The sequence below is a fragment of the Herpailurus yagouaroundi genome, unplaced genomic scaffold, assembly GCF_014898765.1.
Source record: "Herpailurus yagouaroundi ecotype Mexico unplaced genomic scaffold, PumYag 140, whole genome shotgun sequence".
In the NCBI taxonomy this organism is placed as follows: Eukaryota; Metazoa; Chordata; class Mammalia; order Carnivora; family Felidae; genus Herpailurus; species Herpailurus yagouaroundi.
Window position 1 is genome coordinate 19,832,814 of NW_024412395.1, and position 13,429 is coordinate 19,846,242.

Sequence of the window (13,429 nt, forward strand, 5' to 3'; positions counted from 1 at the left end):
GGTTCACTCAAAATACAAGCAGATTCTGAACTTCCATCTGAAACGAATTGCTTTCCATCTGAAAGCAGAAAATGTCTGAAAACTAATCTGTGGTAGTTCTCAGTCCTGATTTGATTCAGAATCTCTTTAAGAATCTCCTGAAAGTTGTATATCCATTTCCTCAGGAATGAACATACTCACAAAAGATTGCACGTAATTTCAGCATATAACGTCACCTTCTTAGTGACATTGCCTGCTACAACATAGCACCTCTCCACACCCACGTGCATTTCCTATCCTCCTGCCACATTTCATGCTTTCTCTGTAACCTTTATCATGGTTTGCATGAATATCTTCAAGTCCCTCACTATGTCAAAGTTTCTCAAGGTGTGGTTCCTTGACCACCTTTATTTAATCAAGATATGCAGGATGGGATCCAGGAATCTGCGTTTGCAGAAGCCCCCTGAGTTTCTCCTGAACACTGAAGCTTGAGAGCCACTGGGCTGGAGCCCAGAATTCTTGAGTCAGTATGTACAGGGGAAAATTTGTTGCTATCTCTTTTAGGCCACGTACTTGTTCCTCCAGACCCTGCCCTTCAGTTGGGAATCCCATCTCCCTCAGCATATCAGTGATCTTGGGTCGATTTTCTGATGTTCCAGAGAGATCCTAGGTATTTTCCAGTTTACCTTAGAAGCTTGTGGGAATGTGGCTGTCTCACTTGTATGATTTGAGGGGCTTGGATTAAGGTCCTCTATCTGATGGGAAAGTTATCCACTTATTTCACCAATCATGGTACTTGGAATTCCATCACTGTCCAGTCATTCTTCTTAAACTCCAGCATCCACCTCTAGTACAATGGGTAACAAAAACCATGAACAACAGGTATATTTGATTCCATCTCTCTGATCCAAGTTTTCCATTGGCTTCTTATCACCTACAGGGGGAAGCATATCCCTATTTTTTGTTACCAAGAGGCTCTTCAATATCTGGCTCACCTCTCCAGCCTCTGTGCCCTCTGCCCTCACTACGCACTCCAGTGGGACTTAACTGCATGTTGTTCTTGGAGCATCACATACCCGTTCCTTCCCTGGGTACCCTCTGAGATTGTTCTTATATCTCTTTACACATGTCACTCCACTCCCCAGACTCTCAGATGACTCAGAATGCAAGCCAAGTCTTCTTGTGGCCTCCAAGGCCCTGCAGGATCTGTCCATCACCCTCCTTACCTCTCTGCCCTCATGTTCTGCTACTCCCCTGGGTTAGTTTCCCAGTGTAACAAAGGTCTGCAAACTGGGCGGCTTAAAACAATGGAAATTTATTCTCTCATGGTTTTGGGGGCTAGAAGTCCCAAACCAAGGTGTTGACAGGGACACTGTCCCTCTGTTACTTGAAGGGAAGGATCCTTCTATGCCTCTTTCTAGCTTCTGATGGTTTTCATGTGGCATTCATTGCTTTGCGGGGGCAGTGCTCTAATCTCTGCCTCTGTCATCACATTGCTTTCTCCCTGCTTGTCCCTGTGTCTTAATATGGCCATCTTTTTATAAGAACAGCAGTCACATTGGAGCAGAGACCATCCTGCTCCTGTATGACCTCATTGTAACTAATTATGTCTGCAATGACCCTGTTTCCAAGTAAGGTCCCATTCTGAGTTTACTGGAGGTTAGGACTTTGAAACATCATTTTTGGGGGGACATAATTCGATATGCAACACCACCATCTTCTTCATTCTGTTTTAGTCCCACTGGCTTGAAAATGCCAGATTTAGCAAACAGAAATTATAGGATACCTCGTATGTCCCAAATGTTGCCTGGAATTTTTTTTGTTGTTGTTGTTATAAATATGTCCTGTTTGATATCTGGAACATACTTATGCTAAAAAAAATGTGTATGTTGTTTATCTGAAATTCAAATTTAACTGGGCATTCCATATTTTATCTGGCAGCCTGTATTCCTTGTTCCTTGAACACAGCAAGCATGCTCCCACCTCAAGGTATTTGTTCTGGCTATTCCCTCTGCTCTGGGATGCTCATTCTCTCATTCCCTTTCTGAATACCTGTCCCTCATATACATACTTCCTGTCCTCCTTTCTTGCTTTAATTCTTTCCTTTAATCCCTTGTCACTATCTATATGTTTTACCTGCTGATTGTGTTTATTGTTGTTACCCCCAGTAGAATTTGAGACTGATGCTTCTGTTCACTGCCATCTCCCCAGGGCCAAGAACAGTGTCTGGCACATAGTTCAGGAAATGTTTATGGAATGGATGAGGAAATGAATCCTTTCACTTTTGCTCAAGCACTGGAGAGTGGGCGTCTGTGGGCTTTGCTTACCTAGGGTGAACCTTCTGGTAGAAGTGCCCCTCCCTTGCTCTCAGTAGAAGTGGTTTAGAAAAGTCCCGGCCCAAACTCCAGATTCATAGGTATAGCATGATGCAGGCCAACCTGGCAATTCCATCCACTTGGCTGTGGCCATTGGTTCAGGGATGGGAACAGGACCCAAGTTAGACTCATTGGAGCCAGTCCTAGAATTTCTGCTGGAACTACTAAGATAGAGCCCTCTCTTCCTACCGGTGTTTCTGAGAGGAACAGGATGTCAGGTGGAGCTGCTGATAGCCATCTTATCACAATAGAGGAAGAGCAAGGGGTCAGATCCTGGCCAAGTGCCTTTGTGTGATCTTTCAGGCCTGACCATAGGCAATTACAAAGGTGTTATGTCAGCTTGGGTTGTTATAACACAATACCATAGACTGGGTGGCTTCAACAGCATACATTTATTTCTCATGTTTCTACAGGCTTGGAAGTTTAAGATCAAAGTGCTCGTGAATTCTGTTTCTGGTGAAGACCTGCTTCCTGGCTTACAGACAGCTACCATCTCCCTGTGTGCTCACATGACCTCTTTGTGAGTATGTACACATAGACAGAAAGAGAACTCTGGTTTCTTTTCCTCTTCTTATAAGGACACTAATCTCGTCACGGGGAGCCCCACACCCACCATCTGACTTAACTCTACCTTCCAAAGAAAGGCTCTACTGCCAAAGGCCATCACATTGAGGGTTAGAGTTTCAGCATATGAATGGGGGCGGGGCACACAAACATTACTCCATAACACCTTATCTGGCAGGTCTCATAGGATAAGGCTGCCCTTCCTACACCAGATTTGGTGCACAGCCAATGCGTGGTAGGCTATGAAGAGAGTTGCAGTCAAGGACTAGACCCCTGTGGCCAGCTAGTCTCTTATGCTTGCTTGCATTACTGGGCCAGGCACCTCCATCAAAGGCCTCTCTTGTGGGGAGGAGGTTACAATTAGGCTGAAGCCTTGTTGTGAGAAGGGGAAACTTGAAGATACTTTTTTCCACTCTGAACTGGGTACTCGGGACTTTCCTACTAGGTATCCCTGTTCCCCTTGGCCCCAGATCCATAGAAAAGCAGGAACCTATTGTTTGGGGCTCTCTAAGCAGTGAGCCAATTCCTCCCAGGTGTACTGATGCAGCTGGCCTTCCCCAGGTACTGTTACATGGGGAAAAATGGAACACTGGGGAGCCAGCTCTTTAGCTTCTTCCTTACACTATGGTAGTAAGTAAATAAAGCCTTGATTGTTCCTTTCATTTTGACTTGTCTTAATTGACTGCTTTGCCACCTGGCAGATCAACTCAGCCCTTGGCAGTCTGCTTGAGAATGGAACCAACACAGAGGAAACACAGCTGAGAGACAAAGAGGGGTAACTGGGCCTCTATCACATCACCTCAGTGCCCCTAAATCTAGCTGTACTGGAAGCCATTGTGACTCTTAGACCTTTTAGTTTTTGAGCATAAGCCAATTAGATGTGTTTTTGTGTCAGTGAATCCTGATACAAGTACATCCCCTCAGTGCCCCATCCCCAGTAGAACTTAGGAACTCCTGTTCTCTGTGTACTTGCCTTCACCATGGTCCAGATCAGCCTGTCCTATTCTGCTTCATGTGCTTGCCTCTTCAAGAGGTATCTTCTCTTAGAAGCTAGGGGCGTGGCTTCTCTTTCTCTGTCTCTTTTTAAATCCCCATAGAATCAGACAAAAAAACTGTAAGAATGAGTACTTATGAAGAATGAAACTCCAGTGGGCTGTTTATAATCAACTAGGTGATTATAAATAGGATGAAAACTCTTCTTAATATTGAAAAAATTTACATTAAAAACTTTTTTTTTAATCCACTTAGGAAATCAAATCAGTGTCAGGGGATAAAATCTGTATTAGTCATTTTTGCTGCATAATAAGTTATCCAAAATCTCATAGGCTTAGAACAACCAACATTTACAATCTCAGTTTCTCAGAGCCTGGAGTTAGATACAGCTTAGCTGGGTCCCCTGTTTCTGGATTTCTGAAAAGGCTATGATTATTGTATCACTGAAGCTGCAGTCATCTCAAGGCTCAACGGGGAAAGGATCCACCTGTAAGCTCACTTACGTGGTTATTTGCAAACCTCAGGTCCTCAGTGTCTTTTGGCTAGAGACATCAGTACCTTGCCACACGGGCCTCTCCATAGGGCTGCCCACAACATGGCACTTGGCTTCCTTCAGAGTAATGAAAAAACAAAAGAGAGAGAGATCCAAGATGGTGGTCACAGTCTTTTTATGATGTAATCTCAGAAACAATATCACAACATTATCCCCATATTCTATTTGTCAGAAATTAGTCACTACGTCCACCCCACACTCAAGGAGAGATTATTATATAAGGGCCTGAATACCGGGAGGCAGGGATCATTGGGAGTTATCATAGAGGTTGCCTACCCCAAGATTCACATTCCTTCCACATGCAAAATACCTACCCTATCCCACCAAGGTCCCTAAAGTCTCATATTATCACATCACTTCAAAGTCCAAAACAGCATCTAAATTAAGTTCCGGTGTGGATGAGACCCAACTGTGGTGTCTTAAATACAGATCTTCTTTATCTGCAGACCAGTGGAACTAATGAAGTAAGTTATCTGGCCCCCATCTATAGTTGTTGGGCTGGAAGACATTCCTGTCCAACATGGTGGAAAATTGGAGACATAAGAGTTCATTGGTCGTGGAAATTCTGAAAGCCAGCCACACAAGTGCTGGACATTTCTTAATTAGATCCCAAGGCCTAGGATTAATTCTCCATGGCTCTTGGCTTCACTCTCTAGGCAATTGACTCTGCCCTCGCAGTCATCTTTTCTTTTTTATGGAAGGTAGCACATTTTTTTTTTTTGTAGCTGAGCAGCAATCTCAGCCTGCTTCTTGCCAGTAGAACTCTGGAGGTTGAAAACGTCTCCTCATTCTGTACTGTCTCTTTCTCCTGCAGTCCAAGTTGGCAATGTTTCTAAAAATATAAGGCTTTAAAGACACTTGGAGGTCTCTTGTGAATCTCTTTGGGGTTCACTCCATTAGGCAAAAGCCATACATACAAATTTCTTTGACATAAGCCCCGTCTGCTTTTGATGAGATGGCTGAGGTCCAACACCCTTAACTTTCTAGAGATCCTATAGTTTGATTGAGAGGATTTGTGAGGCAAACCCTTAATCCCTTGTGATATTATAAGAAATATGTGTTTGGTCTCCATCCCTAGCTCCTGGGCAGAACTCCTTAGCATATTATCTTTATAATGTCCTAAGGGATAATAGCAGTAGGAACATATTTTGTTATAATATTTGGTTTTTGTTCCTAGCTTCTGAAACAGCTCCAGACTGATAAAGCTGCAAGGAGCACCTTATGTTAATGAGGTGAATTTTGGAAAGTCCCTAAGGATAAGTGGCTGGTTGCCAGGGGAAACAACCACATAATTAGAGAGTTAGAACTTTCAGCCCCACCTCCTGAATTCCAGGGGCCACTAAAGGCCAATGGTTTAATCAGTCGTGCCTATGCAATGAAGCCTCCATAAAAATCCTGACCAAAGGGGTTCAGACAGCTTCTGGGTTGGTGAACACATGGTGGTGCTGGGAGGTGGTGCCCTTGGAGAGGACATGGAAACTCTTGTCCCTTCCCACATTCCTTATCCTATGTGTCTCTTCTGGTTGGCTGTTTCTGAGTTGTATTCTTTATAATAAAAGGGCAATACTAAGTAAAGTGCTTCCTTGAGGTCTGTGAACCATTCTGGTGAATTATTGAGACTGAGAAAGAGGTTGTGGGAACCCCCCCCCACCCCCCATTTACAGTTGGTTGGTCAGAAGTATAGGTGACAGCCAGGACTTGAGATTGGTGTCTGAAGTGGGAGGGGGAAGTTTTGTGGGACTGAGCCCTTGACGTGGGGGGTCTGCACTAATTCCAGGCTGTTAGTGTCAGAATCTGGTTAAATTGTAGGACACCCAGGTGGTGTTCTATGAGAACTGGAGAGTTGCTTGGTGTGGAAAACCCACACATCTGGCGTCAGCAGCGTTATAAGTAGATGGAAACAGGACTATTTCTTCTTCTTAAGGGGGCCTTCGTAGACTGTGAGGCACTATCTTTGATCTTTCTGAGGTCTTAAAAAGTTTTACTTTTATATATGCTCAGTTTCATCTTTAGACACTGTTTTCCTGGTAGTGTCTTTGGATTTGACATTTGCTTGGATGCTGCCTGGAGAGGCTGAAAATTTTCAAACTCCCTTTTTTTTTTTGATGAGTGGTGGGAACTATAACAGTTTATTTCTTTCCTCCTTCATTTGGCTATAAGTAGCAAAAAGACATCAAGTGGTACCTCCATCACTTTGGAAACACTGCTTAACTTGATGACCCAGTTCATTAGGAATATTTCTACTTTCAATGTAACTGCAGGTAAGTGTTGCTAAACTTCCTGCTATTACATTATGGTCTGTCTTCCTGTAGTTTACAATAGTATCTCATTTCCTCCTGAGACCTCACCAGCAGTATCTCCAATACCAAGATTTCTACTAACAGTCTATTCAAGAAATTTAGGTTTTCTTTAACATGCTCCCCAAATTCCTTTTAGCCTCTGTGCACTGCTGGGTTCCAAAGCCTCTCTCACACATATTTGTTCCAAGAACCAAAAATCCGTATTAATCCCTTTTCTCATCTTACCTTCACAGTCAACTATTGTCACATATATGAAGCATCATTTTGTTTGCGAAGATTTCTCACAAAATTATACTCTTGTTGCATGAGCATACATTTTTACTCTCTTAAATGGTATTGTTTTAGATATCTCATTCTGTTTCTCATTCTTTTCAATCATCACCATGCTTTCAAGCTCCATCCATGATGCGATGTGGACATCTCGTCAGTGGCTTCCAACTGTGGGTAATACGCGATGGGTTACTCCTCCCCCACCCCATGTTTTATATGTCCAGTGCCCTAGGGATGAGCATCCAGATTATCTCCACTTGCATGCCATCATCACAAATAATGTGGTCATTAGCATCCTAATCCGGAGACTCTTATGAATCTGTGTGAGGATTTCTTTGTGATATACGCATACCCAGAAGTGAAATTAATGACACTTAGGATATAGGTAGGCTTACTTTGACTAGGAAGTGCCATATTACCCACAATCTTCATGCGCTAGTCTTCATTCCCATCAGCTATGCATCAAGGAACTCATTATGCCACATCTAGGCTGACATTCAGTATCATCATCCAGTTTAAAAATTTTTTTCAGTATTTGGTATGAAATCGTATCTCATTTTGATTGGCATTTTTCCTGACAATTGATGAGTTTGAGCATCTCTTCAGATACTTTGGGCTTTCATCTTCCACACACTGCCTGCTCATATCCTTGTTTGTATCCTTGATCTTTAAGATCAGAGAGCAGGTATGATTTCTTCTGCATTCTCCGTTGCTCCCAGCAGCACTGGTGGGTATTGATTGATGATTGATGAGAAGGTCAGTGTGGCTGTGTAATTTGAGCTTCTGGATTTTTGAGGCCTACTTTTCCTCCACAGAGCCTGAGGTGTTTGCCTGTATTCATTCAGAACACATTCATCAAATGGCTACCCCATGCCAAGTCTTCCTGTGCAACTCTCCCTCCCGGCAAAGCCCAAATGACCTGTCAGTCACTCTATCAATTGAACAGAAGAATGAAACTTGTCACACTAGTCATCTGGCATCAGACAGATTCTAGTAACATTTTAGGGGTCCTTTTATAGGCTCTAATACTCTATGATCATCTGATTCTAACTTACTGACTAGTTGATTTTTTCTTTTATTGTTATTTTTTTGTAAGATTTTTTTTTTTAAAGGTTTATTTGTTTTTGAGAGAGAGAGAGAGAGAGCATGAACTGGGGAGGGGCAGAGAGAGATGGGAACAGAGGATCCAAAGTGGGCTCCAACAGCAAGCCTGATGTGTGGCTCGAACTCAGGAACCATGAGATCATGACCTGAGCTGAAGTCAGAGGCTCAACTGACTGAGCCACCCAAGTGCACCTCTTTTATTGTTATTTATTTATTTATTTATTTATTTATTTATTTATTTATTTATTTATCTTTCATATGGAACTTCTTTTTTTTAATTTTTATTTAATTTATTTTTTAAATTTACATCCGAGTTACTTAGCATATAGTGCAACAATGATTTCAGGAGTAGATTCCTTAATGTTCCTTACCCATTTAGCCCACCCCTTCTCCCACAACTCCTCCAGCAACCCTCTGTTTGTTCTCCATATTTAAGAGTCTCTTATGGGGCGCCTGGGTGGCGCAGTCGGTTAAGCGTCCGACTTCAACCAGGTCACGATCTCGCGGTCCGTGAGTTCGAGCCCTGCGTCGGGCTCTGGGCTGATGGCTCAGAGCCTGGAGCCTGTTTCCGATTCTGTGTCTCCCTCTCTCTCTGCTCCTCCCCCGTTCATGCTCTGTCTCTCTCTGTCCCAAAAATAAAAATAAAACTTAAAAAAAAAAAAAAAGAGTCTCTTATGTTTTTGTCCCCCTCCCTGTTTTTATATTATTTTTTCTTCCCTTCCCTTATGTTCATCTGTTTTGTATCTTAAGGTCCTTACATGGGTGAAGTCATACGATATTTGTCTTTCTCTGACTGACTGATTTTGCTTAGCATAATATCCTCTAGTTCCATCCATGTCATTGCAAGGGGCAAGATTTCATACTTTTTGATTGCTGAGTAATACTCCATTGTATACATATATACCACATCTTCTTTATACATTCATCATCGATGGACACTTGGGCTCATTCCATACTTTGGCTATTGTTGATAGTGCTGCTATAAACATTGGAGTGCATGTGTCCCTTTGAAACAGCACACCTGTATCCCTTGGATAAATACCTAGTAGTGCAATTGCTGGGTCATAGGGTAGTTCTATTTTTAATTTTTTGAGGAACCTCCATACTGGTTTCCAGAGTGGCTGCACCAGTTTGCATTCCCACCAGCAGTGCAAAAGAGATCCTCTTTCTCCACATCCTCGCCAACATCTGTTGTTGCCCAAGTTGTTAATGTTAGCCATTCTGCCAGGTGTGAGGTGATATCTCATTGTGGTTTTGATTTGTAGTTCCCTGATGATGAGTGATGTTGAGCTTTTTTTCTTGTGTTGGTTGGCCATCTGGATGTCTTCTTTGGAGAAGTGTCTATTCATGTCTTTTGCCTACATTTCTTCACTGGATATTGTTTTTTGGGTGTTGAGTTTGATAAGTTCTTTATAGATTTTGGATACTAACCTTTTATCTGATACGTCGTTTGCAAATGTCTTCTCCCATTCCATCGGTTGCCTTTTAGTTTTGCTGATTGTTTCCTTCACTGTGCAGAAGCTTTTTATTTTGATGAGGTGAGGTCCCAATAGTTCATTTTTGCTTTTGTTTCTCTTGCCTCTGGAGATGTGTTGAGTAAGAAGTTGCTATGGCCAAGGTCAAAGAGGTTTTGGCCTGCTTTCTCCTTGAGGATTTTGATGGCTTCCTGTCTTACATTTAGGTCTTTCATCCATTTTGAGTTTATTTTTGTGTATGGTGTAAGAAAGTGGTCCAGATTCATTTTTCTGCATGTTGCTGTCCAGTTTTCCTAGCACCACTTGGTGAAGAGACTGTGTTTATTCCATTGGATATTCTTTCCTGCTTTGTCAAAGATTAGTTGGTCATATGTTTGTGGGCCCATTTCTGGGTTCTCTATTCTGTTCTATTGATCTGAGTGTCAGTTCTTGTGCCAGTACCATACTGTCTTGATGATTACAGCTTTGTAGTATACCTTGAAGTCCAGGATTGTGATGCCTCCAGCTTTGGTTTTCTTTTTCAAGATTGCTTTGGCTATTCAGGGTCTTTTCTGGTTCCATACAAATTTTAGGATTGTTTCTTCTAGCTCTGTGAAGAATGCTGGTGTTATTTTGATAGGGATTGCATTGAATATGTAGACTGCTTTGGGTAATATCAACATTTTAACAATATTTGTTCTTCCTCTCCAGGAGTGCGGAATATTTTTCCATTTTTTTGTGTGTTTTATTGTTATTTTTAACTGCCATGTGCCTAAAGCAAGGCAAGATCCAAGGAATCTCAGCTATATGTTTGCAAATCAACAGCCTTTTGTTAAGGGTCTCTGCTTGTGAGGCACAATCCCACCTCTTTTGAAATATGACTGCTGAAAACTGTCATGGACTTCATAGTCAAAAAGTAAACTCTCCTTACTGTACTTCCTACAAAGTTCACAAGCCTCAGTGTGACAACATTTATCTGCTTTTCCAGAGAGAATAAGTGTTCTGAGCCTAACCTAACTACTCTCGCACCACCCACTCCAGGTAGGCTTAGGATCCCAAATCTGTAAGTTACCTCTACCTCATATTGTAATTGTCTATTTGTTCTTCTTCCTCTAGATCTGGGACACATTGAGGACACAGACTGTGTCTTATTCATTTGTTTAGTTTACTGTACTTACCAAGGCATTTGTCACAGAGCAAGTGTTCAATAAACATTTATTGATTGAACAAATGGACACATGAAAAACTGTTTATTGAGCACCTACATGCCACACATTGTGTAAGGTTCTGGGAAGTCATTGATGAGTAACACACAGTTTACTTATAAAATAGTGTGGAAAAGGTACAGAGGAGAGGCACCACATCTTATGGGGAGGTGAACTTCAAACAAATAAGGAATGCCATTTGTAACATTCATCTTCTTCATCTCCAAAAGAGTTCTTCTGCCTTAAATTCTGGATATGGCTTGTACTGGACTTGGAGGAAATATGCTTTCTCTGTGTGCAGATGTGTGAGAGGTGTGGATGTGGATGCTGCCTGTCCAAGTGTGCCTGCTCCACCCTAGCCTGAAGTTAGTACAGGGAGGCCAAAGGCTATTTTCCCACCTTCCAAAGGGGCTTGATCAAATGGCTGGGCTATCTATAGAGCCGTCTGGGGCTGGAGTGCGGACAAACAAGTGAGCATCACAACATTGGACCCTTAATTCCTTTGGTATGTGATCCAACAATTGGGAAAACCTGAGTTGGCCTAGGAGTGAGCTTTCCCAGCTCCATTTCAAATCCATGTCAATTTTCAACACTTTAGTCAAGTGAAAGGGACTTGGGTCAAGGTCTGTCTAAAAGATTGGGCTTTGAGGGAAAGTTAGATAAGTAAGTTTGCTGAAAGGTCTAGTTATATACCTCTTGGAAAACATGCTAGCCAGACCTCTGCAGGGACCTCATCCCACTTCACATCAGCTCAGCGAGAGGATTTAAAAAAAAAAATTTTTTTTTAATGTTTATTTATTTGAGACAGAGAGAGACAGAGCATGAATGGGGGAGGGTCAGAGAGAGGGAGACACAGAATCCGAAGCAGGCTCCAGGCTCTGAGCTGTCAGCACAGAGCCCGACGTGGGGCTTGAACTCACAGACCGTGAGATCATGACCTGAGCCGAAGTCGGACGCTCAACCAACTGAGCCACCCAGTCATCCCTCAGCGAGAGGATTTTTAACAGTGACTCCTAAAATGGACAATAGATGTAGGGCAGAGTCGGAAAGCATGCTACATTTGGCATTACGTATTCCACAGAAAAACAAAAACTAATTTCTTTGTTCTCACTTTAAAAGGTTTCTTTGCAAAGAATCACTTAATAGTTGGTAGTTGATCAAGCGAAACAAATTTGGGCTCTCTTGAGCAAATCCCTAAAGAGATTTCCTTCATTTTCATATCTGTGGATTTTGGAGAGTGGAATCTAATGTGAAATGATCTTCAATAAATTTTTTTCATTGATATTCTACAGGGAAGAGTTCTTTTATCTTTATTTGCTCCATAATCTTGAGGCACTTGCTCAATAACCACAGCGTGGGCTTCAGTTAAATATGCAATTCCTGCCTCTGCCATTCTTTTTTTAAAAATTGAACTAGTTTGCTTGTGTGCAGTTAATTCTATTTTTTATGTACTTAACCACTAATAACTAGGATCTAGTGCACATGAGTTTCCCTTTTTTGTTTGTTTGCTTGGGTTCTGTGAGCTTTTCCATCATAAACCAAAATAGCCAATAACAGATGAATTGATGAATGCTACCACTAACAATAACTGGGCAATGTGAGGACAACCAATAGAGCAGGGGTTGGCAAATATCTTCTGTAAAGGGTCAGACAGTAAATATTTTAGGCTTTGTGAGTCGTTATAGTCTCTGTCATTACTATTTACATCTGCCTTTGTAGTGCCAACTCAGCTGTAGACATATGTAAATGAATGAGCACTGCCATATTTCAATAAAATTTTATTTACAAAAATGGGCACTAGGCCAGATTTAGCCTGTGGCTATACTTTGTCGATCCCTAATCCAGAGCAAGTGATAGAGACAAATAACTTTAGCTATGAAAAATATCATAAGGGCCCACCCTTCGAAACTCTAATTTTGCACTGTATCTTAGCATACAGCATCTGCAACTCCAGTTTTGTTTCTTGAACTTTAGGTTTATCAGGGGAGTGAAGGATTAGAATGACAGTGTTTACAGAGATGTTTAGTGATGAGAAGCTCTAAGAGGTGCCCTTCCCTCTCCTCTCTCATTTTTAAGGTGAAGCCTCTTCTCTTAGCTGGGCCATGGTAATGGGCTGAAATAGAGAAGGGTCTGGGATGGAAACCAGCCACTTTGTAGAGGATCTGTGTCTCTCAGGGGAGCTGGGGTTTGGTACTTAGGGAGAAAGAAGGGACGTACTTCTAGGAGTCTACTCTAGCAGCCCAGAGATGAACAAGAAAAGAGACCAAATTCCCCAAGTCTCTTGGGTGCAAGGTTTGTTGGGGTTTTGGAGAGGTCAATTCCAGAGCACAGCTTCCAGGCACAGAGTCCCAGATTTTGACTGGCAATTTGTATTTCACCAGTAAAGAAGATCCTGTGGCAGTTCTGGTGTGCTCTTTGCAGCTGTTGACAGATGTGAACAATCCATTGCCATGTGGACTCCTTATAATATTTCAGTGTTTGCTGAGGCAATGATTCCACTGTCTGCATGTGATTTCAGAGGGTAGCAAAAGACCTAGAAAGAAGCGAGAAACTAAAGCTCAGGTGTCTTACTTGGAAGGGGGCCAATAAGTACGTTAGTGCATGGAGTGGATGTTGCAGCTGAGACCAAATT

At 42.2% G+C, this 13,429-nt stretch overlaps 1 protein-coding gene across 1 annotated transcript in view; it reads left to right on the forward strand.

Moving 5' to 3' along the window:
- Nucleotides 1–13,429, forward strand: part of THSD7B (thrombospondin type 1 domain containing 7B) — a 1,621,840-nt gene that overhangs the window by 256,679 nt on the left and 1,351,732 nt on the right. The window contains exon 5 of the mRNA XM_040474954.1: nucleotides 2,768–2,874. The gene's annotated coding sequence lies outside the window, so the exon portion shown is untranslated. The remainder of the gene's footprint in view (nucleotides 1–2,767; nucleotides 2,875–13,429) is intronic.